The sequence below is a fragment of the Xenopus laevis genome, chromosome 2L (assembly GCF_017654675.1).
Source record: "Xenopus laevis strain J_2021 chromosome 2L, Xenopus_laevis_v10.1, whole genome shotgun sequence".
In the NCBI taxonomy this organism is placed as follows: domain Eukaryota; kingdom Metazoa; phylum Chordata; class Amphibia; order Anura; family Pipidae; genus Xenopus; species Xenopus laevis.
Window position 1 is genome coordinate 81830720 of NC_054373.1, and position 27374 is coordinate 81858093.

Sequence of the window (27374 nt, forward strand, 5' to 3'; positions counted from 1 at the left end):
TTCATGTTCTTTTTCAATTAGCGAGCTGTGGCTGTACCTAACAAATACAGAAAGTGTCCTATGCTAGCCAAAAAAAACTTTCTATGATTTAATAAGAGCTGACCATATATATTATAGATGTATATATAAACTTTACCTATGATGAATAAGATAGCACCCAGGCATGTGCTGACTGTAAATTGGAATGTATGAATGTATGGCTATAGTAAATTGAGTGGCACCGTTACTCTAACTATTAGTACCCAGGGTACAATATAACTGTAATCAATAGACTTTCCAAAGAATGGGCGCCACTGGTTCTTGGAACATTAACAAAAACTGATTTATTAGAGCAGATGCACAAAGGAGACTATAGTAATGATACAGAACACAGTTATTGAGTAGTTAGTACATACTCAAAATAAGGACCATAAGCAGAGCAATCCCTCCAATAGAGCTTGATAGAGTGGCAGACCTGGTGGGTCCAATGATGTCAGGGGCGGTCACTGTGACATTGGGGTAGACAGATGATGTCAGAGGACGGGGCAGGTGCCGACCTGGGTGTCCATGATACCAGGGATGGGGTTATGACATGGTGATCACAGAGCCATTCATTTTAAAGCCCTTCTGAAAACAGGCTGTCCAGGTGAAAACCAGACAGATGGCAATACAGTCATTCAGAGCTTCTCTTACTTCCTCTGGACACCTCTTAAGCATAACCGAGGTAGCAATCTATCTAATGCCTATACACTGTTCCCTGATTAGACTACAATGCCCATGGAAATCTAATGCCTCCTAATACTCCTTGGTGGAGCCAAGAGCTGCTCATAAAGGTAGCCCTAAACCTGGCTGGCTTTCCTAGAGAGACCTATAATCTAGATGCCCCTTACTAGACCTGTACTAAGGATATGCTCCACATTTGACCCCCTTCCACTTAGGGGAGTCTCTGGCAAAAAGTCTCTGGAAAAAAACCTCTTGAACCGCATTGTCTACCATTTTATATTAAAGCCGATGCCACCTACTGGCCAAGCTCAGGAAAGCTAGGTGGTGCTTTGACCCAGGAAAGTAAGAAATGCTCCCTCTATTAGACTCAGTCCCCTTAAGTGACCAAACCTTAGGGGAATGCACAAAAAATGAGGATACTATTTATCAGTCCCCTACAAATAAATGATGATGATGATGATGATGAAGATAGATAGATAGATAGATGCCTTTATTTGTAAGATAAAACACGTGGGGATTTTGTAAGATAAAATTTAAAAATGTATTTTGAGTTTCAGTTTGCTTTGAAATGAAATAAATATGTATGCACACACACTGGTCATGGAACCCCTCAGTGACTTTTTATATCTTTATATTTTATAATAGGGGTTACATTATTCACAATATAAAATGCCAAAATAAAAGTGTCTTGACTGTCAGGTTTTGCATTGGAGTAAAATAAAATATTTGTTCAAAGGTCTGAATACCATTGCTATGCACTCTATCTATGTATATCTATATAACTATCTGCATAAATAATACATAGTTTCATTGTAACTGTGTGTGTGTGTTTGTGTCTCTGTGCAAAAGCTGACAGAAGCAATGCCATGTCGTGTGGATGTGGGCGGCAGTATAAAGTATAATTGGATAGAGTTCTGTTTCAGACAGCATGCAATCCTGCATCAGCTGCTGGCAACAAAGTAACCTCGTGATAACATTTCCTGGTGATTCAGTTAAGCTGTATTCTGAACCATCAACACAGTGGTGTTCCTGCATATTTCACAACGTGCATTTTTCCCATAGCAGCTGCCCAAAGATTCTTGGTGCATGAACAGGTCACAGCTGTTGGCTGTAATGCAAATTGTACACTGACAGAATTGCCTCTCTAATCAGTTCAGAGATCACTTTGCATGCCATTAAGGCATTTTAACGTACCAATAAAAGGTAATGATCAATGCTTTTTCAACATTTGTCTCCCTACTCAGTAAGGTTCAACTATTTTCAATAACAATTTTTTTTTCTAATTTTGACCTTGCACATGAACTGAAAGGAGGTTTCAATTAAATAAAAACCCCAATGGTCAAAATATCTGTTCAAAGTAGATTTTCCTAAAGGAAGCGTTAAAGGCACCGTTAGAGACGTTGGGATTGTGACCTTGTCGAGGCATTAAAGCTTTCTTGGTGCCTTACCAGAATATTATTGCTATTACAAAAGGGTAAATCCCATTTCAAAAACCATTCATCTATTTTTTTCTAGGGGCTGGAAAAAGAATAAGCACTTTGTGTAGAAATACAATGTATACAATTATATAGCTATGTACTGCAAATATTTAATAGGCAGCACAAATAATTATCTTGGTTTTTTTTTATACAGGTATGGGCTACATTATCCGGAAAACCGTTATCCAGAAAGCTCTGAATTACGGAAAGCCCATCCCCCATAGACTCCAATAATCACAATGCAAATTTTAAAAAATTATTTCCTTTTTCTGTGTAATAAAATAGTAGCTTGTACTTATTCCAAAGTAAGATATAATTAATCCTTATTGGAAGCAAAACCAGCCTATTAGGTTTATTCAATGTTTACAAATGTATTTAAGATCAGATATATACTCTAAATTTATACAAGACAAAACAAACAAATTTGCAAGGTTTCTGTTATGAGCAGGTCATAACAAAGCATACACGACCAAACCCCCCCCCCCCCCCGAGAACTGTTTTAAATCATTTTGTATATAAAACATTTTTTTCTGCTAGGAATTGTTACAAAACTAACATTTTTGGAGGTTTTAGATGTATTTGTATTTTTAGTTCATTATTTTCCATTTGTTCTTTTTTATTCAGAACTTCAGTCTCATGACATTCGTAGTTTTACAGTTTGTGAGTTTAATCATAGTTTCAAAAACCACTAAAACCACTAAAATCCGACCTTCGACAAGGTCTGTTTTAGTGGTTTTAGAAACCGCGAAAAAACAAATTTTCTCTAAAACCACATATGGCAAGCAATTTAATATAAAAAGCACGAGTGAATAAAAATGCGGAAATAATTCAAATATGAATACAAAAACCTTTTTTTAAAGGTTATGTTTATGCAAATACAAGCAAAAAACCAAAAACATGACAAAATCATGTACTAGTGTTTTTTTCCATTTAAAGGAAAACTATACCCCCCAAACAATGTAGGTCTCTATAAAAATATATTGCATAAAACAGCTCATATGTAAAACCCAGCTTCATGTAAATAAACCATTTTCATAATAATATACTTTTCTAGTAGTATGTGCCATTGGGTAATCATAAATAGAAAATTGCCATTTTAAAAAATAAGGGCCGCCCCCTGGGATCGTAGGATTCACTGTACTCTCAAACATACCAACAAACCATACATGTTAGGTCACATGAGCCAATTAACAGACAGAGTTGTGTCTTTTGCTTCCACACTTCTTCCTGTTACAGTTAGAGTTGTAGTATTTCTGGTCAGTTGATCTCTGAGACAGCACAGAGACCATCACGAAATGGTGGCTCAAGGCAAGAGATGTAAAAGGGCAATATTTACTTAAATATATATTCCATTTTGGTAAGATTCTTTAATATGCCACTTAATATGATATGAACTATCTGTTGCTTAAGTGTTCATTTTGGGGGTATAGTTTTCCTTTAATAAATTCCGAATTTTTCATGGTTTAGAGCTGTAGTCCCCAATTGGCTATCCAGTTGCTAGATTATAATTACTCTAGCAACCAGATAGTAGTTTGGATATTAGAATGGAAGATAGTAGAGGTTCTACAAAGCAAGATAAGCAATAGAAAGTAACAGTAAAAATAAAATTGAACCCTATCTGTCCTTATGTTTTTTTAGTTTAATTCTTTTTCAGTTGCAAAATAGAAGAAGACAGTATAAGAATGCTAATAATTAAAAAAAAACCATGCAAAATAAACAATGAAGACAACTAAAAGATAGCTAAAAATAGGTCATACTAGCAAACTAAAAATTTCTTTAAAGTTGAATTTGCCTTTAAAGAGAGCTTGTGTACAGTATATGTGTATGTCTATGAGACAGAGAGAAAGACAGAATGTGTGTCTATAAGAAGGAAAATGTGTTTGTGTGCAACAGTGACTGCAAGTGTGTTTATATGTGTTTGAAATGTGGTGAAAGTAGTGGCATGTGAACTAATGCAAGGCATTCTGCCTAGAAATCCATGGCTTTTGGCAAGTATGCAAATACTGTCACAGTTTGGAAATCAGTCCACAAATGTCTATGAGGCACACAGCCAGTGCATTGATTTTGTCTAATATGTTCCTCCATATGTCCTTCTTGCAAGCACTACTATAACTCCTGCTGATATCCCAAATAGCTAATCTTGACGAGCTGTAACCCCATCCATGTACATCAGCACTTTTTCTCAGGAGAATATCTCTTTACAGATGCATCCAGTGATACTGAAGCAGCATTGCAGAATTTTGCAGAAATAGAATGTCATACAAACTGTACATGATTTCAGATAAACTAATTGCTTTCCAAATTAGCAGGTTTGCAAAACATAAATTTAAGGCTTTTTTCAGTAACATTTTACAGGAGGTCTTTGCATGCACTCCAGAGAGATTCACTACTCCCAGTCTCCTCGCTAACAGGAGCCAATTGTCTTTAATGATTTCTTTTCCTCATCAACGGCATGAAATAAAAAGTACAGGTATGGGAACTGTTATCCAGAATGCTTGGGACCTGGGGTTTTCTGGATAATGGATCTTTCTGTATTTTGGATCTCCATACTTTGTCTACTAGAAATCCATTTAAACATCAATTAAACCCAATAAGATTGTTTTGCTTCCAATAAGGATTATTTATATCTCAGTTTGGATAGAAGTGCGCGGTACTGTTTTATTATTACAGATAAAAAGGAAATCATTTCTAAAAAATTATTTGGATAGAATGGAGTCTATGGGAGACAGCTGTAGGGACCCTTAGGTTTTACTATGATCCTATGGCTTTAAATCCCTACTGTTCTCCTTTACTTCTCTAGTTACTAGGCAAAAGCCTATGTATCTGTTTGAGTATTTGCATAACCAGTAGTTATTGGCCAAAGGGTGTAATGACCACTTCCTGCCACACTTCCATATAGTGTTTGGATCTTCCTCTTTGGCTCCTGGTGTCCTTCCAGCTAGGTTGCTCCCAATGAGCCTGGGTACACCAAGACCCAGTAAAACCACCACCCTAAAGGGACAGCACCTTTAGTGTTCAAGTTGGGGACCAGGAAACCCCGTGAATGAGGTTAGCAAGCACAGGGTAATTTATTTAATAAACTCTCTAGGAGAGTGAGATAGACAGCTTATATAGAAAAAGCAGTTGTGTGTTCCATCAAGGATAATAGCATGGAGTAGCTTCCCACAAGGCTTCCTTGTATGCCTTTAGTGAAGGGACCACAGCGGATAGGGTGTTAGGCTAGAATTCTTCTCCCTACCTACTCCACTGGATGGGATCCGGACCACTTAAAGGTGTATCTGCCTGAGGGAGTTTATGTACGCTTCACTATTTGTCTTATGGGAGTCACATTTGTGATTGCTGTATCATCCTCCTCTATCCACCCTCCTCTGTTACACCATCCTCATACGTGAGTAAACCTGTGGTCAATTGCTTGTGCTAATAAACCATCCATTTGTTTTTTATCATAAGAACCTCCTGGCGTCCAATCTTTTTCCTATTTTTATATACAGTAGCATGAGTGTTGTAGTTACACTAAATCCTAAGGGAAGACTTCCATTTAGCGAAGGCCCTGATCCTGATGTGTGAGTCCAATGTAACCCATGCTCATTACCATTAGCTGGACATTAACTATCTGTGGTCTGGATAGCCCAAGTTAGCGTTAAACAGCCTTCTTGTAATTCGGAGCATTTTGGATAAGGAGTTTCCAGATAATCTACCTGTACTGCACATGTGTTATAAAATATAGGGGAGTATTTACTAAAACTTGAATTTATCCATTTTTTTTATTAAAACAAAGTCAACCTAACATCCATCCACAAATTTAACTAATTTCTCAAAAAATCTGCTCAAAAAAGTTGTCTCGAAAAATCGTGCAACAATTTAAATTGTACAAATTTTTTGAGTTGACAAGTTTGTGGCTCAAAGCAAATTTCCTTACAAACCTGGTCAATAGTAGAAAAAATGGAGGGAAAGTGTTTTATTAAAAACGGCTTTCACACATATGGCTTTAATGATAAAACACCTGTTAAACACTCATAGAACTAATCCCTATAACTTCTTGACCCCAACCTGGAAACCCATGCTTCCAGATTGGGGTCAAGAAGTTCTCGCTGTACCTCACTGGAGGTACTGCCACTCCATTACTCACTCTCTTAAATGTTCTGCAGTTGCACCCCACCCCTTTTATCAGAATGAATGCACCCTTGGCAGATGCCTCTGCTTCCTACCCCTTACTAGAAATACAAATTTGCATAGCCCAGTCCTATTCCTTCTATACTCTTTTTCCACTCCCAACACACATTCCTAAGCTGCCATAATACTATATGTTTTATCATTGGTCCTGAGGACCCCCCAAACTGCAGCCGCAAATTTGGAAGAGTGCCTTCTCCTCCAAGACAATAGCTGCATCACACTAGTACTATTCTTTCACTGGTAAAGCCCTAATAAGTAAAATAATATGTTTGTGTTCTCTCAGCTGATCAAATATCCTCATCCCTGCTGGAGTCTCTTCACAAAAGCAGGCCATACTACAAGATTTGCTTGTTTGACAGTCAGATCATAGCAACAGGAATGCAGAAGGTCGTAGCAAGGACCAAATCAACGAACCCAGTGTCGGACTGGCCCACCGGGATACCAGGAAAACTCCCGGTGGGCCCAGGTGTCAGTGGGCCCTCGTGCTTCTAAAAATTTGGCCTATTTCATGGCCATTCTCTTTTTCATTGAGAACAAAGAGGCTAAATAGAGGGAATAATAGATTATAGTATTATAGTTTGTAAAGAAAAGGGATTATAGAGGTTGAGTGAGGAGAGGAAGAATAATAGTACTGAGAGTGGGCCCCTGCTCTAAGGTTTTAGGTGGGCCCCTGGTATCCCAGTCCGACACTGAACGAACCAATGCAGTCCTTGCTCCAAAGGTATTTTAAACATGTCTGATTGATATAAATACAGTTAGGTCCATAAATATTTAGACAGACAGACAGACCTTTTTTCTAATTTTCGTTCTGTATATTACCACAATGAATTTTAAATGAAACAACTAACAGAAGTAGCCAAATTAATGCTGAGGTGTTCAGAGAGTATGTCTCTGAACACTTCAGCATTAATTTGGCTACTTCTGTCCTGTGTCACATCATGGATAAACACTAGTGTCCCAGTGCCACTGGCAGCCATGCACGCCCAAGCCATCACACTGCCTCCGCCATGTTTTACATGCTTTGGATCATGAGCCGTTCCATGCCTTCTCCATACTTTTTTCTTGCCATCATTCTGGTAGAGGTTGATCTTGGTTTCATCTGTCCAAAGAATGTTTTTTCAGAACTGTGCTGGCTTTTTTAGATGTTTTTTAGCAAAGTCCAATCTAGCCTTTCTATTCTTGATGCTTATGAGTGGCTTGCACCTTGCAGTGCACCCTCTGTATTTACTTTCATGCAGTTTTCTCTTTATGGTAGACTTTAAATTATGGTAAATTTAAATTATATTTTTCATGATATAGGGATTTATACCAGAAAAATGTTTGATTTTATGCACAAAAATTTAACTGATTTGGAAAGCTTCAAGTGTCTCGAACAAGCCAATACCAGATACATATTTCTGACTTATACTATGGATGAAAAACTCCCAGTAGTAAATTACCAAATTTTCAAAAATACCAAAAATGCTGCAACAGTAAGTATAGCCCTGGAAACCATATATTTTTGAAAAGTAAACATTTTGCCAAATCTAAAATGGGTAACCATGTCTTTCTACTCCAAAATACCAAAGCTGCTCTAAACTTTTGTTTTGCAAGTGCATATCTCCCACATAGCATTAGTATAGGTAGGTGGGATAAAAAAACACAAAAAGACACATTGACCCCCCAAAACCATATGTTTTTTTGAAAGTACAAATTCAGACAAATCCAAAATGGTTAACCATATCTTTCCACTTCAAACTAAGTTGCAATGTTTTCCCAAAATTGTAGGTCGTGGTGACGAGTGAAATTTGACGCCAAGTTTCGCTGTCAAAATGACAACCAATAGACTCCAATGGGTAAAAAAAATTGTCGCCCATGGACTTCAATGCATTTCTGCAAATTTTCAGCAAAGTGAAACGGGTCAGATTCGCCCATACTGAGTCGCAGTGATTTCCCATATTTGTGTCAGGAAATGCCCGGGAATCTAACTGTTGTCTCTTTATTGAACCATAATGGCACTGTTCTTCTGAGCCACTGGGGTCCCTTGGCAATGCACATGCGGCGCTTCATTTTCCGAAGTTATCTCGTGAGGCAACTTCGGAAAACGAAGTGCCACGTGTGCCTTCCCCCAGGCGATTTTCATTTTAGCCGGCAGAGGGCAGGGGGAAGGCAGTCGCCCTGAAGAAGAGGAGAATTGTTGCTGGGGCGATTAATCTCCCCGAATCTGATCGTGTGGCCTGACCCTTAGAGTCAGTGTGGGTTTGTTATTATGATGGACTTGTGCTATATCTCTGCTGCTCTCTTGCCCTTCCTTCCTTTTTAACCTCAACTGTTGTCAATTAACAATCTTGTTCCTTTTATAAGCCTGTTACAAGCAACTCCCAGTTGCTTGATCATTAAGCTCCCCAGCCAGATTTAGCCTGCGATTCCTTGTTCTTTGCCCTGTTCTGTGTTCCATGTTCCATGTTCCTAGTCTCTGAGTCCTCTCCCTGTTCCTGTACCCTTGTCCGTGTTCCCTGCCTACTTTGTGTGATGTTCTGGTACTGACTTCGGCTTGCTCTCTGGACTTTCTCTCTGTATTTCTACCTGTCTCAACCTCAGCTAGTTTATTGGACCTTCGTTGCTAGCCGCCTGTCCTCACGTTTGGCCCATTGACTGAACTTTGTTTTGCCTGTCGGTATCTCAGTTTATTCTATTTATTCACTGGTTACGGTTTTGCGCCTCTTTTCATTAAATCTTTACTTTTTCATGGTTTTCAAATCCGTTCTCCTATTTATGATTATATGCCAGGTTATCCAGTATACAGGCTCCCTTCTTCCTATCTGTCCTCATTGACAGAATGTGACAATTTGTCTGTTTTGACGAAATACCTGAAATTCACCTGAAAGCTTCCACTTTCTAGCATCTTATCTCCCACAGGTACAGGTATGGGGACCTGTTATCCAGAATGCTCAGGGTTTTCTGGATAACAGATCTTTCTGTAATTTGGAACTTCATACCTAAAATCATGTAAACAATAAATAAACCGAATAGGCTGGTTTAGCTTCCAATAAGGATTAATTATATATTACTTTGTATCAAGGTATAGTTTCATTATTACAGAGAAAAAGAAGCCGAGAAATGCAGATGGAGATCTACAATTGTCTGGCCTTAGCTTATGCGTGTCAGAGGCCCTTTGTTTTATTACATGACCACAGAGCAACCTGAACATTTGTTTACACACAATAACTGGGAGAGATAAAAATATAAATAAATACAAGTGATAATTGTATCCCATTCTCCTTATCTCGTCAAGCTTTAAAGCAGTGATTAGTGATTTAGATAAGGACCACTAATCAAGCCTACTGTGATTTTCTACTATACAGAAAGCTACCATCTACAGACTAGAAGGAAATAGTGTGAAATATATTGCTTTCTGAAACAGAAAAAGTGCTAAAAACCCCAATTTTTTCAATGCTGATCTAATTAAACCTTGTTTTATGATACAAATTTTTGCTCTGTGTTTTCACCATATTTTTGGCATATTTCACCATTTTGTTTCCCTCTATAAAAAAGAGTTCACATCATTATATTCTGACATGGTGGTGTAGGGTTGGAGCTCCCAGCTTACAATTTTCAATGCTAATTCAGAATAAGGCTGCTTTTTGCTTTTGCATGTATGTTGATGAAAACGGTAGTTAATTTCTGACGATAGGATAGGTTAGTCTATATCCTATAATGACTGAATCACTACTAGTATATTGTTTTCTAATTTTGTATATCTATATCCTTACTTAAAGTACATAAAACTCAAACCATTTCTAACAACATACAGTAGAACCCCTATTTTACATTTATCAGGGGACCAGAATCCAGGGAAATGTATAATCAGGAAAATGTATTATGCATAATATATAGGTGTGACCACAAAACAACAATGTAAAATTAGGGGAAACTTAAAATCAGGGGATGTAAAATTGAGGTTCCACTGTACGTGCAAAAAAGCAAACAAACAGGTTTAATCTGACTCAAACCCTGGACCTTAGCATATAAAATTGAAAGCTGGGTATTCTGCCCCATACTTCAGGACATGTTGTTACTCTTGGTGTGTTAGAAGATATATTTCCTAAGCTAGCCATAGACGCATGGATATAATCAATATAAAACAAAGTTTTGTACTATTTTCGGGCCTTGCTGGGGTGCTAAATAATCATCTTGACATTTCTTGTAACATGGCAATCGGTCGTTTAGCCGATTCGGCAGGTTACAAGACTTCTGTCACATAACAATAACATATTTGCATGTATTGCCTATCTGATGATATCCATGGGTGACTGTGACTACTATTTTTCGGACCTAATTTTTGTACATTAAGGGGCAGATTTATCAGGGGTCGAAGTGAATTCGAGGGAATTTTCAAAGTAAAAAAATTCGAAATCCAAGTATTTTTTTGGATACTTCAACCATCGAATAGGATATTACGACTTCAAATATACGTCAACTTCGATTCAAAGTAAAAATCGTTCGAATATTCTAAGTACAGTCTCTTTAAAAAAAACTTTGACTGCAATATTTAGCCAAATTAAACCTGCCGAAGTGCTATGTTAGCCTTCTACAACCATTTTCCAAGTCTTCACACATCGAAATAAAATGGTTCGATTGTACGCTAAAATCGTTCGAATCGTTCAATTCGAACGATTTAATTGTTCAATCGAGCGATTTTACTTCGATCGTTCGATTGCCAAATTCGGTGCAAAATCCTTCGACTTCGATATTCAAAGTATTTTTATTTGATGGTCGAATTTCGAAGTATTTTTTCGGCCCTTGATAAATCTGCCCCTAGCTGTCAATTAATGGCCAGAACATGGTCTGATTCGTTAAAATTTAAGTTTAAATTTGAATGGTTAGTTTTAAATGTTGAAGCAAACAATCAATATCCAATTATTCATCATACAAGGAATAAAATCTGAACGTCTATGGCCTGGTTTAGTGACCTAAAGTCCAGGTGATGTCACCGTTTTGTGAATTTTTTTTGCAGTTTCACAGGTTTTTAGGCAAAGTGGAATGACACTATTTCACTCATCACTAATCATGTGTCCATTTTAGTGCTTTTAGTGTACTTGCATTTGTAAATGATCCAAAGCGAATCCCTGTCTCAATAAGCTTGTGATCTAAGCCTAGTTCCTGTGGTGGATGGAGACAAATTTAAAAAAAAAAAAAAAATTTTTTGCTTATGGCCCTGGAAAAATGTATTCAACTCAGTTGTATTAAGAATACAAGACTCATTTACTAGAATACAGGTATGGGACCTGTTATCCAGAATGCTCGTGACCTTGGGTATTCTGGATAGGGGATCTTTCCTTAATTGGGATCACCATACAAAAAAATCTACAAGGAATAATTAAATATTAAATAAACCCAATAAGGATTAGTTATATCATAGTTTGTGTTTAAATATTTTATTTGATTTTCACATGAAACAAATAAAATCAATAGACAGCAAATATTATGCAGAAGAAGAAAATACGTTACAGTCAACTCAATGGTATGTTATTATATCATAGTTTGGATCAAGAACAAGGGGCTGTTTTATTGTTACAGAAAAAAGGAAATAATTTTTAAAAATGCGATTTGACTAAAATGGAGTCTGTGGGAGACAGTCATCCTGTAATTCAGAGCTTTCTGGAAACGGATTTCCAGATAACAGATCTTTTACCTGTGTTAGAACAAGCTTTTACCACTGGCATATTCTGTGAAATGTTGGTGTTGTTGGCCATGTGTGATTTAAAAACTGACTATGCCTTTATAAATGGTTGTGTTATTGCTCATATCTAACAAGTGTATCAACTTAATGGACATCTGGTTGAGGACATAATTAAGGACCTTCAGGTACAAGCTCATGGACCTGTGTGACATGTTATAATTGTACCTTGTGCCTCCACCAGTGATACAACTGCAAGGAAAAATTGACTAGGTTAGTAAATGAGCCATAGTAATTCTCCCAGTGTTTAGTTGGGTTTTCAGTGGGGGCGCTTATATATCATGGCAATATTGGTAAAGGATAATATTGCTAAGGTCATTATCATCGCTTTACACTTTAGGATATTATTAAAACATTATTTTTATTAGTATTCATAGTAGTGCTGTACCTTTCCTGCACCAAGAACAATTTAATACATCTGCAAAGTTGCAGTAATTTAAAAAGCATAATTTTTTAATAAACATTCTACAAAAAAAAAACAAGGATTATTCTTTATTGTACTCAGGATGGTGCCATTGTTGATAGGTCTGTTAGTTTATCCAGTTTTCAAAAAAGGATTCCAGAAACAGCACATACATTAGACCTTCAGAACCTGCCAGTTGTTGATCTTCAGTCCTTAGCCAAGAAACCAACAAGCCGCCAGCCCTGGCTAATTAAATATCCGTGACTGACTGCCCACTGAACAGTCTGGCTCTGTTTAATTATATGTGTCCCTGCTGCGCCTGAACTTTGCAGTCTGCGCTGGGAAAAGCAGGCTTTCAGCACACCAGCAAAACAGGCTGCCACATGCACATGCTGTGTAACACTGGGCATGGACAGGAGAAAAGGGAATAGGCTAATAGAATATTGTACTAGCCTGGAACTCTCACTAAAGCTGCAAATAGAACATTCTAAAGCTATATGGACACATTGGGTCTTGGAACAGAAGCAAAGGTAGTCATTGCATCCACAGACAGGTATCTATAAAAAGGAAACACAGGCCAGCTGACTCAGAGTGAAGGGTATACAAGATTAAGAATCTATCAAATAGGAGTATTACATGGGAGAACAATACACGGCACATAGATCCTAGAATTGGAACCAAGAGATACAAATGTGATATTATTTTTGATCTGACATGGCCCTGATTCCTATAATTATTCATTTTATATCATTCTAAAACAATAAGGAAGCCACTTCTGCTTTTGGTTAAATATCAGACCTATATTTAAAAAGGAAACGGGATAATCCTCTAAAACTATTCTGATGTTATTCTATGAAGCCTAGTTATTACAATGACAATGCCAAGTTTACCACTGTTTAAGCCAGATCCCAGAATCAGCATTTTTCTAATATCTGAATAAAATATTTACAAGATTTCTCAACTGGGTTGCCCTGTTGCTGCCATGAGATGCTCTTTTAATACATTTGTTCTTGCAGTATGCTACTTGTCTGGGCCATTGTAGTTTCTTGTCTGCCCACTAAAATGAAAAACTTGTTGTAAACAAGCCCGGATCTTCCTCTTTGGCACGCCTAGGCTGCCAGGTCCTAGCTCCCGCCCACCTACTTCGGACGTGCAACCTTCCCTCGCACAATCATGCGGCTGGGTGGCATGCTGCCCCTGATATTTTGCCCCATAGGCCTGGGCCTTTGTGGCCTATCCACAATTCTGGGCCTGCTTATAAAGTATGATTACTGCACTCAGGGTTGGTGAGAAATGTCATAACTCATTCTGTTACATGGATATGGCTGCATGAGGCTATAGTGCCCGACCTCCTCACAGAATACCCTCACTGATGCCCATACATTTTGCACCACATTCCCGAAGTATTTGACATTATAATGACTCAAATCAAACATTCGCCTTAAAGAAACAGTAAAATTAGCAAGACCTTCAGTGTTCTACCCAAAATCGGATGAAATGGCAGAAACATAGGATAAATAGTGTTACTGCTAAATTACTTCACATTTTAAGGCATAAAACCTTTAAACCCTATTTAAATGTCAATCACATGGAGATGATATCAGTGTTGCAGGGGTTCTCACTGCTTTTACACCCCACTTGCCCACAATATTGTCTCTCTCTCCCATAAACACCATCCCCATTTACTCCACCAGAGCTGTAGGGTTAACACAGTACTGGCACAGACAGGCAGGGTCTTTCTTGGGGCCTCTAAGAGTTGTGGTGTTCTAAAGTGCACAGCCTTTCTGTTGGCATGAGAAAATGTGAGTATGTTTAACTTTTATGTTATTTACAGTATTTGTTCTCCACTAGTTTTATTATTTTGTTCTCATCCCATGTAACCTTCCTAGAGATGCATATTTTTTTTTTGCAATACCTGCAACAATCCTGTTACCTTGCAGGAAACATTGGTATTCTTTTTCAGATATGGTTTCCTTGAATAGCTCCGACCCTAAAGCAAAGTTTTAGCAAGCTGTGGCTGAGGAGGTGAAGCAAGCTTCCCACGCATTGAGATCAGGTGCAGGATTAGACTGTGCTTTCTTTTGTCCTCTCTCTCTCTCTGAGAATAAGGAGAATTTTAAAAATGCTGTGTCCATTCAGAAGTAGTTGGTCTCTCCCATAGGAGGTAGATTATTCTCTATTGTTTCAGGATCAGGCACTGTTTGGTAACAGGCCTGATGTAAGGCACTCCCTGTCTGCTGTATCTGACTGCTCTCCTCTTCTTCAGCACGGCTGCTTGTCATTGTGTGCCACACCTGGTGCTCAGCACAGTCAAGGTCTTTTTTATTGTCTGTTATTTGAAGTACCTGCCTAAGCCCTGTCAGTTTAATTCCTACCTTGGTTCTGACAGCTGCCTGTTTGTGGATTTTTACTGTATGCCATCTACCCTGACCTTTGCGTGGAACACAGGATCAAATCATTCGTGTCTGCTCTGACCTTTCCCTTTGTCTACAGATTGTGAAGCAAGCCATCTGTCAGGACTGGTTAGCAACTACTCTATGGTCCATGTATCTGCTGTGGTGCAAGTCTGCTTCCCAGGCAAGATTGGATCCCTGTAGGCAGCTCTACAGTAATCCCAGGACCACAAAGGGTGTCAGAGAACAGTTATGTTGTGAATACTGTGACTCCAGTTTACAGTGTTCTTGGGCTACTGTAGTTGACTTTTTATAACCATGGATCCAACAGAGGCTATACCATTCATGTCAATCCAATTCTAAAAGTTACTATAGCTTCGGAATGAATACTTAAAGGGGTTGTTCAACAACATTTTTTTTACAAATGTATTTGGTTTTAGATAATTCAACAAAAATAAAGACTTTTTAATGACTTTCTATTTTCTATTTCGATACATTTGTCTAATATTGAAGTGGGAAGTTTAATTTCTCACCTTTTGTCTTTTTGAAGCAGCTCTGGGAGGGAGTGTCACCCTATTTTGAAGGTTAGTACATCTCCCAACCTCTACTCTGTTAGTTTCAGAAGTTTCTCTGCTTTCCCTAGATTAACAAATGCGATTGGGATACATGTCTTTCTGCTAAGACATGAGCTTTGAAAGTAGCTGGCTTATGCAGGCTTTGCTGGTCAATGGATATTATGTTAAGGGTGTTCCAACTGCAGGTGGCCATACATTATAAGATCTGCTTGTTTGGCAAAGTCGGCAAATGAGCGGATCTTTCCCTTGACATGCCCACCAAAGGTGAGCTATATTGGTCTGATATGATTGGCCCTAGAGCCTAGACCAGAGGCTGTCGGGGCTTGTTGAGGCAGTTCTCAATCCGACATGAGTATCAAACCTGCCAATTGTCATCTAGCCAGATATTGGTCAGGTAGCCCCATCGGAGGGCTCCATAAATGGACAGATAAGCTGCAGACTCAGTAAAGGACTTGAACATAAGCAACTAGCTTTGACATTGAATCATGGGCAACCGAAGCAGGAGTCCATAATGATGCCATTGGTCAGACAATTAAATCACTGATGTAAAAGTGTTTCTACACCTGAGTGCAACGTTTTCAAGGCTGGCTTGTGTTTTTTAAAAAAAAATAATCAAGCATTTTCAAATAAATCTGTATATTTCTACCCAGACTTGGGTAAGTCCCAAAGAATCAGCTGACATGGAGTAACCAAGGGACAGTTGTGTCATACTTACTGTGATTTTCCTTTCCAAATAGACTTTTTGTCAGCTTTGTTTGTTTCCTAACTGCCTTGGTTACTTTTTATGAAGACAAGTGAGTAATAGGGGTTTGGTCTTTTAAAATATTAGCTGGGAGGGACAAGGGTTGGGATACATTTCAAAATATCAACTGACACGGAAAGGAAAACGATTTCATCCACTGACATATTAAGACTTTAATGGTGGATTAAAACGACTCACGACTGTCATAAAGAGCAGCTAGTCTGTGTGCGTGCGTCTGCCTTCGCAAGATTATTCAGAATTGTCTGTCACACTGGAGCAGTCAAATTAACTGAGGGCCAATTGAAGCTGCGCAGAGAATCAAGTCCCCGGCAATTATTTAGATCATTAACCCTCAATGCACATGTGTACACACAAATAATTATAGATGTGAAAAAATTTAGAAATCGGATATCAAACAAAATGTAATATATCTATCTATAGTATCTATCTATCATCTATATCATCTATCATCTTTTCTAATAACTATAAGATCCTAGATCCTAAATTATGTATCTTTCAGTGTTTTGCTTCACACGTTGAGCCAGCAGAATTTGGAATTCATATTGACATACAAGAGAAGTAAAAAAAAATAGCAAGCAATATACTAGGAAATTAAGAATTTAGATTCAGGGCTGCTTGCGAGTCTTGAGTGTGTATCAAATGTAATTCTTATGAAACAAGGAATTCCCAGTGACACAGTGCCCTCTGTAGGTCAAAAACCTCTCCCTGTGTACAATTTCCATTGAGAACGCAGGTTCCCCTTTCTGATCAATTTGACACATTCTATCATTTCCCACTTGCTAACTAGAAAGATTAATGACTATGTTCCAATTTCATCTTTGCCAGCAAACCACACATTGTCATGCCTGGCTTGTTCTTTTTGCAGTGACTGGTGCAATACTGCCATCTAGTGGTGCTAGGGGGGATATGCTCATATTTACTTACCCACAGTTAACTGTGTCTCTGCTGGAAATAATTATAGGACATAAGCAGAGAAAAGTAGTTCCCCTTCTAACACCCTCTTTTATCAACCAGGAATTAGAAACCTGTGGGTCAGCATACTGTAGGTAACTGTTTCAATTAGCTACATGCTGTAAAGCTATTAGACTGAGGGCATACAAGCATACTGGCCGCTTCTCTCCGCCTAATGAATATTAATGAGGCAGAGAGAAGTGGATGTGCTGAAATCAGTGCTTCCTTTAAAAGAACAGTTCCTGCTTTTGTGTGGCTAAACAAGCCGAGCAGTGAGGTGAACCAGAAAATAGAATGCTCAAAGGGGATTAGGCTATAGCACCCCTAGGAGCTACAACATGCAAAAGTAGTAAAAGTACAATTGCAACAACATTATTGATTTTACCTCTCTTTTAAGTGGGAATACATACATATAGGCTGTAATCTGCTACTGATCATAAGTGAGAAACAAATTATTACTCTGGAATAACCTGTTATAGATTTTACTAGGAATGCACCGAATCGACTATCTTGGATTCGGCCGACCCCCGGAATCCTCCGTGAAAGATTCCGAATGCCGAACTGAATCCTATGATAACTGGGAGCAAATAATGTAAAAAGGTAAATAACAATCCAATGTGTAACTCACCTTTTATATTGTAAATTGATGCAAGCAGAGCCCTGAGAGTCTATTTGTAACCCATGTTTGTTATAAATTATAATAAAGCACTACATAACTTGGTATGCACAGGGGCCCTCAGGGCCTGATCCTCCTGAGCCATGATCCAATTATACCAAACTCCGTCTCTTATCTTTCCAAGCCCCGCCCACTCCCTGCATTCCCTGTTTCTTTCACAATCCACAAAACAAATTATTCCATCTTGGGGCTCCCCTTTCTGCCAAGGGCCCCCTCACTACAGTACTACCTGTCCCCCTCCTAAAGTGGTTCCTTAATAAAAGGTTGTGAATAGGTAGCCAGTATATTTTTAGACATTGTCAAATAAACTGTTCCACACATATTGTGAACATGATAACTACACAATAGAGAAAGGACAAAGTCTTTTCTATATAACCCAACACATGGAATATGTTTCTCAAGGAAGAAATAATCCTGCTTTAAAGGAGACTGTTAGCCCCCCCCCTCCAAATATGTAATGATTTACATGGTAAATGACCGGTGCTCCAATTAACAGAAACCTTACTGGCCTGGAGCAATCCTCTTCCTTCCTTCTTTCTTCCCGCAGTCGCACACGAGCAATCCGCGACGGTTTTCTCATTCTACTGCACAGGGGTCGGACCCAGGATTTTGAAGAAAGAAGAAAAGTATCATTGAGAAGATCCCAGGGCTGGGCAGTTTTCTGCTAACATAAGCACCGGCCCAGGGTATCAGGTAGGCCATTACAATCCTTGGGGGTGTTCTAACATTTGGCACCTTCAATTGGAGCTTTCCTTCTCCTTTAAGTGGAAAGAATAATTTGACACTGCCTATACCAAAAGCAGCTGGCTAATACACACTGTAGATGGAATTTTTGTGGACCACTGAGAAGGAATAAATCATTTAAATGTATATCAATATTTATTATGTGTGCTTATGCAAGTGTGGCATGCAGTACTTAAAACTATTCACTAGTATAGAAACACATCTACAACGTGGTATCTACAGTTCAGTGGATCTGCATTATAAAAAAAAAGTGCTTGAGAAAGCTGGAGTGTAGTGATGAGCGAATCTGTCCTGTTTTGCTTCGCCAAAAAAATTGGCAAAACTGTGAAAAAGTTAGGGAAATGCATTAGTGTCAATGGGTGGCAATTTTTTTTACGTGCAACAATTTTTCTCGCTCCAAATACATTAAAGCCATTCTTATGGCGACTTTTTTGTCCAAATGCATTAAAGTCAAAAGTAATTTTTTCTTATGGGAACATTTTTGTCCAAATGCATTAGAGTCAATGGGAGTTTTTACTTTTTTTTGTCTCTGCAACTTTTTTGTCCAAAAGTCAATGGGCATTTTTTCTTATAATAACATTTTGGCTCGCCAACTGTTTTTGTTGCGGCAAATTTTTCAGCTGTGAATTTTTGCTGCAGTTTTGTGACATAGCGAAATGCGGAATTTTGCCGCAAATCCATTGCTCATCACTACTGGGGTGAGGATAAGAGTCTCTCTTTTGAAATCACTGATAAGACAACATCAAGGTCTCCACTTACAGTGTTATCTTCCAGCTAGCACAGGTGCCAGCTTTTTAAAATATCCTTACAAGCCACCAGAGGGAAGCAACAAATGGGGGCAGTCCTTTATATAAAAGGGGATGGGGGTAGCAATGTGAGGGGTGGAGTGATTATGCAAGGGGCAGGGCTATAATTACATTGGCTGCTCAGGGACTGATTATGGACAGATAGGGAATCGAAAGGGCTTCGCTAAAAGGTTATTATAAATTCACCTGCAACTAGATTGCTGGTAAAATAATGGCCAATGTGGGCGGCAGTTTCACTTATGCTATGGTATGAAGAACAGTTTTATTGGCCAAACTGATTCAATAGCAGGTTTGGTGTTGTCCCTAAGTGCTCATACAGGAAGTACTTCTGTCGGGGTCTGCTTTGCTCTGCAAGGTGCAAAACACCAGTAGGTGCAGGCCAGCCCTGTCCTTACAGATGCCTGCCAAAGGGCAGTTTGAAAGAATCAGGCCTCATTGGGGCCTGCATCTGCAATTTAGGAGCGGCAAAGGTCTAGAAGCATTCCGTTTCTCATGTATACACCACTGCAAAACTCAGGCAGACGCAGGTTTCTGTGCTCCGAAACAGAGCCCTGTGGCAATTCATACAGTGTTAAAGGCATTGTGCAAAAATATGGCATATTGAGAGATATAACATGCCACCTACTAACACAAGGATTTTAGACCTCCATGCCTCTATAAATACATGTGTTCTAGATTTCTGATATTACAGCTGGGAGCTACTAAGCCACTTTAGTGATTAGTGCCATGCCTGGACTGCTACTGCTTAAGCCCCATTGTCTGGCCTGGATTTGTGGCGCGGCCACAAATGCCCAGGCCTAGGGCAGCAAAATTTCAGCCGCACAGCTGCATTCTAGAGAGCATTGTAAAGCCGCAGCTCGTGTGCGCATGATCGTAGACAGGCATTAGGACCTGGCAGCATAGGGGTGCTGAAAAAGGGAAACCGGCCTGCCCATTGCTGCCTGTTGGAAGTCATGCCATTACTTTGTTTGGTTATATTTGTTTTGTTTTCTTTGTTTTTCTTTTCTGTTTATGCACAGTACCGTATGGATACTATTATTTCACTGAAAATATTATTTTATGTTCTGGCATTATATACTAAATGGCAGTGTGTTGGGAGTTTCCTTAAATGAGAAGGATCTTGGGGTTTTTGTAGATAACAAGTTGTCTAATTCTGGGCAGTGTCATTCTGTGGGGCATTAACTCAATGGATGAAAACATAATTATGCCTCTCTATAGGTCCCCTGTGAGGCCTCATCTGGAGTATGCAGTGCAGTTTTGGACTCCAGTCCTTAAGAGGGATATAAATGAGCTGGAGAGAGTGCAGAGACGTGCAACTAAATTGGTTAGAGGGAAGGAAGACTTAAATTATGAGGGTAGACTGTCAAGGTTGGGGTTGTTTTCTCTGGAAAAAAGGCGCTTGCGAGGGGACATGATTACACTTTACAAGTACATTAGAGGACATTATAGACAAATAGCAGGGGACCTTTTTACCCATAAAGTGGATCACCGTACCAGAGGCCACCCCTTTAGACTAGATGAAAAGAAATTTCATTTGAAGCAACGTAGGTGGTTCTTCACAGTCAGGACAGTGAGGTTGTGGAATGCACTGCCGGGTGATGTTGTGATGGCTGATTCTGTTAATGCCTTTAACAGTGGCTTGGATGATTTTTTTGGACAGACATAATATCAAAGGATATTGTGATACTAAACTCTATAGTTAGTATAGGTAGGGGTATATATAATTTATGTTAAAGTATGGAGGGGTGTATGTATGGATGCTTCGTTTTCATTTAGAGGGGTTGAACTTGATGGACTTTGTCTTTTTCAACCCGATTTAACTATGTAACTACGTACCTATTCAGAAGCGTAACAATAGGGGGACGGGCCCTGGCGCAGGACGCGCAGCCGGGCAGCCGCCCCCGCCCCCCTCCGTACACACGGAAACTGTCCGGGGGTATGCAGCGTGCGGACTTCGCAGACTGCCGGGGGGCCCTGAGGGGGTGCGGGCCCTGGCCCGCTCGCACCCCCTGCTCCCCCGGTAGTTCCGCCACTGTACCTATTGACTAATACTATTTGAACTCAATCTATAGCCACTGACTTGTATGACATGTGTATTAAAATCTTGATAGTTAACATCATCTTATATTAATCTGGTGTCTTATTCTCATTAATGCCAATAAAAACTATTGAAAAATAAAGTACAAAATACTACAAAATGTTCTCTCCTGAGTCAGGGAACTAACGTGAGTGAAAAAGAAAAGAGGCCACCCTCTCCAATTCACCAAATCCAGAGGAGTCAACTCTGAAAGCAGGTAATCCTGGAGAATGTAAAATAATTTGCGACGTCACCGCACATGCACACAGGCCAATCTGAAGGCATTGGTTGCTCAAAGCACATATGCACATCGCTCTGCTGACATCAATGCCATTCTAAGCATGTGCAAAATGGATTTTGTCGGGGACGGAAGACTGGGGGAGGGAGTCGTGAATCGGGTAACTCCTGGGAAAATAGGGGGGTTGACAGGTCTGCATATTTTCACCATAAGGGTGGTGAGGCTGTGGAATGTCCTGCCAGGGTATGTTCCCAAGGGGGAAATGTTGGATGCAATGTGATTTAAAAAAATAATAGTGGAACACAGATCAGAATGCTGGTGCTTTCTTCATTACATTTGAAACTTTGTTGACCGTGGACCCATTCATTGAATTGGACAGATATATATTTGGACCCTAGATACCAGATTGCTGAAGTTACAAATGAAGAGCTGCTAAACAAAAAGCCAAATTACTCAAAAACCACAGATAATTAAAAATTAAAACCAATTGCAAATTGTCTCAGAATAAAACTCGCTACATCATACTTACAGTTAATTTAAAAATGACCACCCCTTTAATATTTTTTGTACAGACATATTTCTGTAAACCACTAACCCTCCATGTAGTGATCTAAAGAAACAGCATCTAACACTGCATTCAATTCACTTTTACATTTTTAGTAGTTTGCAAACAAATAAATCTTTTAGTTTATGTACTTGTGCATTTACTGAAAGAAATAACATAAAATGTATTGTAGGTGCTCTATGCACTAGGTGGCACTATGCAATAAAACATATAAAGGCTAATTAACTAAATCACTGCAACGTGCAACTGCAAAATAGGTTTTTAATGTTCTCACATATTAAAGCAGAGGGTATATAATTTTTGATAATGTGCCGTTTCAATAACATATTGACCCAAGTAACATCTGTTTGTAATGGTCTATTTTAAAGGTTATTTATTTCTCTTTGCATTAAAAGCAGAATATATAAAAGGAAACCGTAAGTTTCTGCGACCTGTATAAAAGCACTCAGCTCAAAGCTTTATAGATCATATAAAGGCAAAAATCTACAGGATGAGTGAAGGTGCATGGGAAACAATGTTGAAAACTATAGGGATAATATACAACATGCGGGGCTGGTTGCAAAGTAACTTGCTTCTGTTTTTAGCCTGTTAAATCAGTTCCTGGAACAAAGGCGCTTACCATCTCATTGCCCTACATCATGAACACGCTGTTATATATCAGAACTCAGTTAATCTATCATTGTAACTCTGGATTGCAGAAGGAAAGTGAAGCCATTTTTTAAAAATGCATGACCTCTGTGAAGTCAAAATACACGTATTACAGCACTTTTACATGTTTGATGACATGGCTTTATCTCCAGGGATCGACTTTGGCTTTTTAAACACAAAAGGGCACCAAAACCCAGTTTGCCAGTAGTTTTGTGCCCAAGATGGCTTCTGATTTCAGATCCTGTTCAACCCTTTATTATTATGTCACCTGTTTTTTTTGTTTTTTTTTTACTTCTGTATGTTTAGTCTTAGTCTGACCAGACAATGACTCTGCCTCTTTTTTACTGGTACCTCAGTACCTCTGGTCTATCTTTGTAGTGTCTAAATTCCCTGTTAGCCCTGTCACAGATAATTCTGAGGTCCCTGAGGTCTGAGAAGACCAGGGCCAGCGGAGGTCCACCTGTTCACAAAAGAGCATTTTTTATAGGAAATCTCATATACTGTACCTCTCTACAACCTATTGATTACCAAGTCCCAACCCTTATAAACCAAACTTTATTGTTATCTATCTCTGTAGGTCTCATGTACATTTGCTTTGCTGACACTGTGGGTACAACTTGTGGCCTAGATAAACTATGAGTAAAAGTTAGGGTTGCTTTCTCTGGGAAAAAAAAAGGTGCTTGTAAACAGACATGATTAGTGATGTGCGGGTCGGCCCCGAAATTCAAGGGTTGGCCGAAATTAAAGCAGATGAGTAATATGTTTTACTTGTGCCAATCCAAATGGGGGGGGGGCATTTTCAAGAGCTTTGTGCTCACAGAAGCACAGAATTTCAGCTGGTAACAAATCTGCTTGTCTGCCTGGACCCTTACAGTATATGCGTGTATATATATATATTCAATAAGTAGGCAACTTTCCAATGGAAACATGTAAGCAAATGTCTAAGCAGTCATTAGAAATCACGGAACAACATTTTCTGCTAACCACCACAGGCCCTGCCCCAGACCACAGTAAAAAAGCCACTTAAACATGGGCGCTAAAACATGAACTCTAAAAACCCATTGGTGGCCAGGGTCTGCCTACAAGTTATTATAAAAAATAGTGGTCAGGGGACCCCTTATAAAAGTTAAAAAAAAACTTCACTGGTGGCCAGGTCTCCCTACAAGTTAAAAAATATTGGTGGTCAGGGGCCACATAGAAAATGTTTTAAAAATATTGGTGGTGTTTTAATTGTGGTTCTATGAGTCTCTCGGAAGTAATTCAAACACACCAGCTACGTATAAGCAAAGGTTTATTACATACATAGAATGAAGAAGATATACATTACCGAGTGAGTAAAGTATGCAAGCCCCCCTCTTTGCCTATATGACTGGGAGATCCCTGAACAGTCCGCAGATCGAGGCTCAAACGGTCTCCAGAAGACCCTGCGCGTGCACACGTTATCCCCACAGGCGAATCTCAACTGACCGAATGGAGACCCCCAGTTTATATAGGCTTAGCAAACAATGAGCTCATATAGTAATTTAGTAATAAGATACAATGATTTGGTTAATAACAGATCTTGCTTCCCATGCGCTCATCAGGATCTGGCCAGACTCCCAACAAGCACATCCGAAGCAGAGATCTTATCTTAGCTAGCTGGTAGCTGAATAGCATATTGTGCCCCTATCTATAATAAAGAAGAGTCTGAAAAGGGCTTCAGAAATCATAAGACATAATACATTTGAGAATAATGAACAAGTATTAGGTCATCGAGTTGATTCCTTCCCATGATTTCTCTTGCACAACGCTTCATTATACAGGATTATGGATTATAAAGCCGCCTTGTATACTATGATACAAAGCTTTGTTATACACAATTATAAGTCATAAAGCTGTCTTTTTACACTATATTGGGCTCAACATACAACATTGGGTTCAAGAGTAGAACAGTTCTTTGTGTTATATTTTATACAGTTCTTTATCAAAGTATTGTGATGAGCTATTGGGTTTAATCAGAGTATTCGATGTGTATAAAAAACGGATCCGCACACACGCTAATTAATGCAGTCGGGGAATATATATAACAGGTTACAAAATGATCTTTTCTATCTTAAAGTGTCCAAATGCAATAATTATTATATATAAGAATCAAAATTTTTTTTAAAAAAAACATTCACATACATTAAACACAATATTGTAAAAATCCATGTGTTGTATAAATATTATAATACCTTACTGCCCTCGGAATTTTCTAATAACCCTTAATATTCTAAGTGATCATTCAGCAGTTCTTATCTGTAAAAAATAGAAACATGTAAGAAGGTTAAAAAAAGTTTCTCTCTCATAAGAAACAAGTATAACTAAAATTCTCGTTAAGGCCCTTTGGTGTGAGTGTTTTTAACTGCCAAATCCAAAAGGCCTCCCGTCTCAATAATGACCTCTTATCTCACCTTTCTGCCTGTGTATTACTTCCAATATTTGCCATCTGAGTTGTGAAATGTTATGTTTTGCCTCGAAGAAATGTTTCGCCAGTAGGGTTTCCTTTTTAAATTTCTCTTTTTCTTTCTCTTTTTCTGACCTATAGTAACCCCTTCACCTTTCTCTTCAGGTTTATAATTCCTTATTCTACTCTTATGTTCATTCATCCGAGTTTTAAACGCTCTGGAAGTCTGTCTCACATAACATAGGCCGCACAGGCACTTCAACAAATAAACAACCCCTTCTGTATCACATGTTGCGAATTGTTTTAATTTAATGTCGTGGCCCATAGTGGGGTATTGGCATATTTCCCCTTTAATGACCCCATTGCAATGCCCGCACTGAAAACATGGATAGGTGCCTTTCCTATTAGATATTGGTTTCTTTACAATTTTTCTAAAATCAGTTTTGGTAAGTCCATTAGCTATACTCTTTCCTTTTTTGTAGCTAAAAAGGGGTTTATCATCAAAGAGTTTACCAAAGGTTTTATCCCTCTGCAAGATCGGCCAATGCTGTAATATAGTTTTTCTAATAAAGTGTGGGCCAAAAGTAGTTACACAAACCGTATTTTGTTTTTTGTTATTCATCTCTTTTTTTCTTAGTTTCCAAAAGTTCTTTCCTATCAATGCCCATGACCTCATCTTTTATAGCCTGCAGGTCCTTTTCTTCATAACCCCTCTCTTGGAATTGTTGTACAAGCCCTTTTGCTTGACTATCATACAATTCATTAGAAGAGGTAATTCTTCTGGCACGTATAAATTGACTTTTAAGTAGCCCTCTGGTGACCCCTACTGGATGAAAACTATTTTTCCTCAATAGATTGTTTCTATCTGTCAATTTTTTATATAGGTCTGTAATAAACCTTCCTTCTGAAAATGTCACCTGTACATCTAGATAGTTAACCGTTAGGGGGCCCTTAGTCATGGTAAATTTTATAGTGTCATGTATTCCATTTAAATAGATGAAAAAGTCAGATAATGTTTCCTCACTCCCTGTCCATATCAGAAACATATCGTCCACGTAGCGTTGCCACATGGCGATATGTTGCTTGTACACTGGGTGTTTTAATACATGTGTACGTTCGAATTGGTGCATGTACATATTAGCGTACGCGGGCGCCATATTTGCCCCCATACTTGTTCCCTGTATCTGTAGATAAAATGTGGAATCAAAACGGAAATAATTCCGTTTGAGGATAAGTTCCATACATTCGCATAAAAAATGAACTTCATGCATGGGCAATTTTTCTTTAGACAAATATTCTCTACAGCACTCAATCCCTTCGTCATGCCTGATAGATGTATACAGGTCCTTGACGTCGATTGTACACAAAATGGGTGCATGGGCATCTATATTGACCTCATTCAAAATATTCAAAAAATGTGTAGTGTCTTTGAGACAGGTATCCAACTTGGGCAGGATCTCTTGCAGTTATGTATCAACATAAATTGCTAGGGGTTGCAACAGTGAGTCCACACCGGAGACAATAGGCCTTCCTGGGGGATTAACTAATGTTTTATGAACTTTGGGCAATAAATAGAAAATTGGTACCCATGGATTTTCTTTCACCAACAGACCTTCTATCTCCGGTGTGATACTCCCTGAGAGGCAAGCTTCATTCAAAAAAACCTTAATGTCAGTTTTCAGCCGGTGGGGTCAGACTCCAATTTGCAATAATGGTTAGTATTAGACAACTGCCGTTTGACCTCTGCCAGATAATCATCTGTATTAACAATTACTATTACCCCCCCTTTGTCCGCCTTTTTATTAGTAATACTTTTATCGTTTTGTAGATTGAACAATGCTTTTCTTTCATTGTAAGTAAGATTGTTTGTTTTAGGCACCAAATATGCCTGTAAATTTTTTATCTATATCACTATAGACCATATTAGAAAAAGTTTCAATGGAAGCATTGTTTACTACCGGATTAAAAGTACTGTGGTTCTTCATTTTGCTATACATAACGTCTTTCTTTTTTCTAGGCCATATCCCCTTATTCTTAT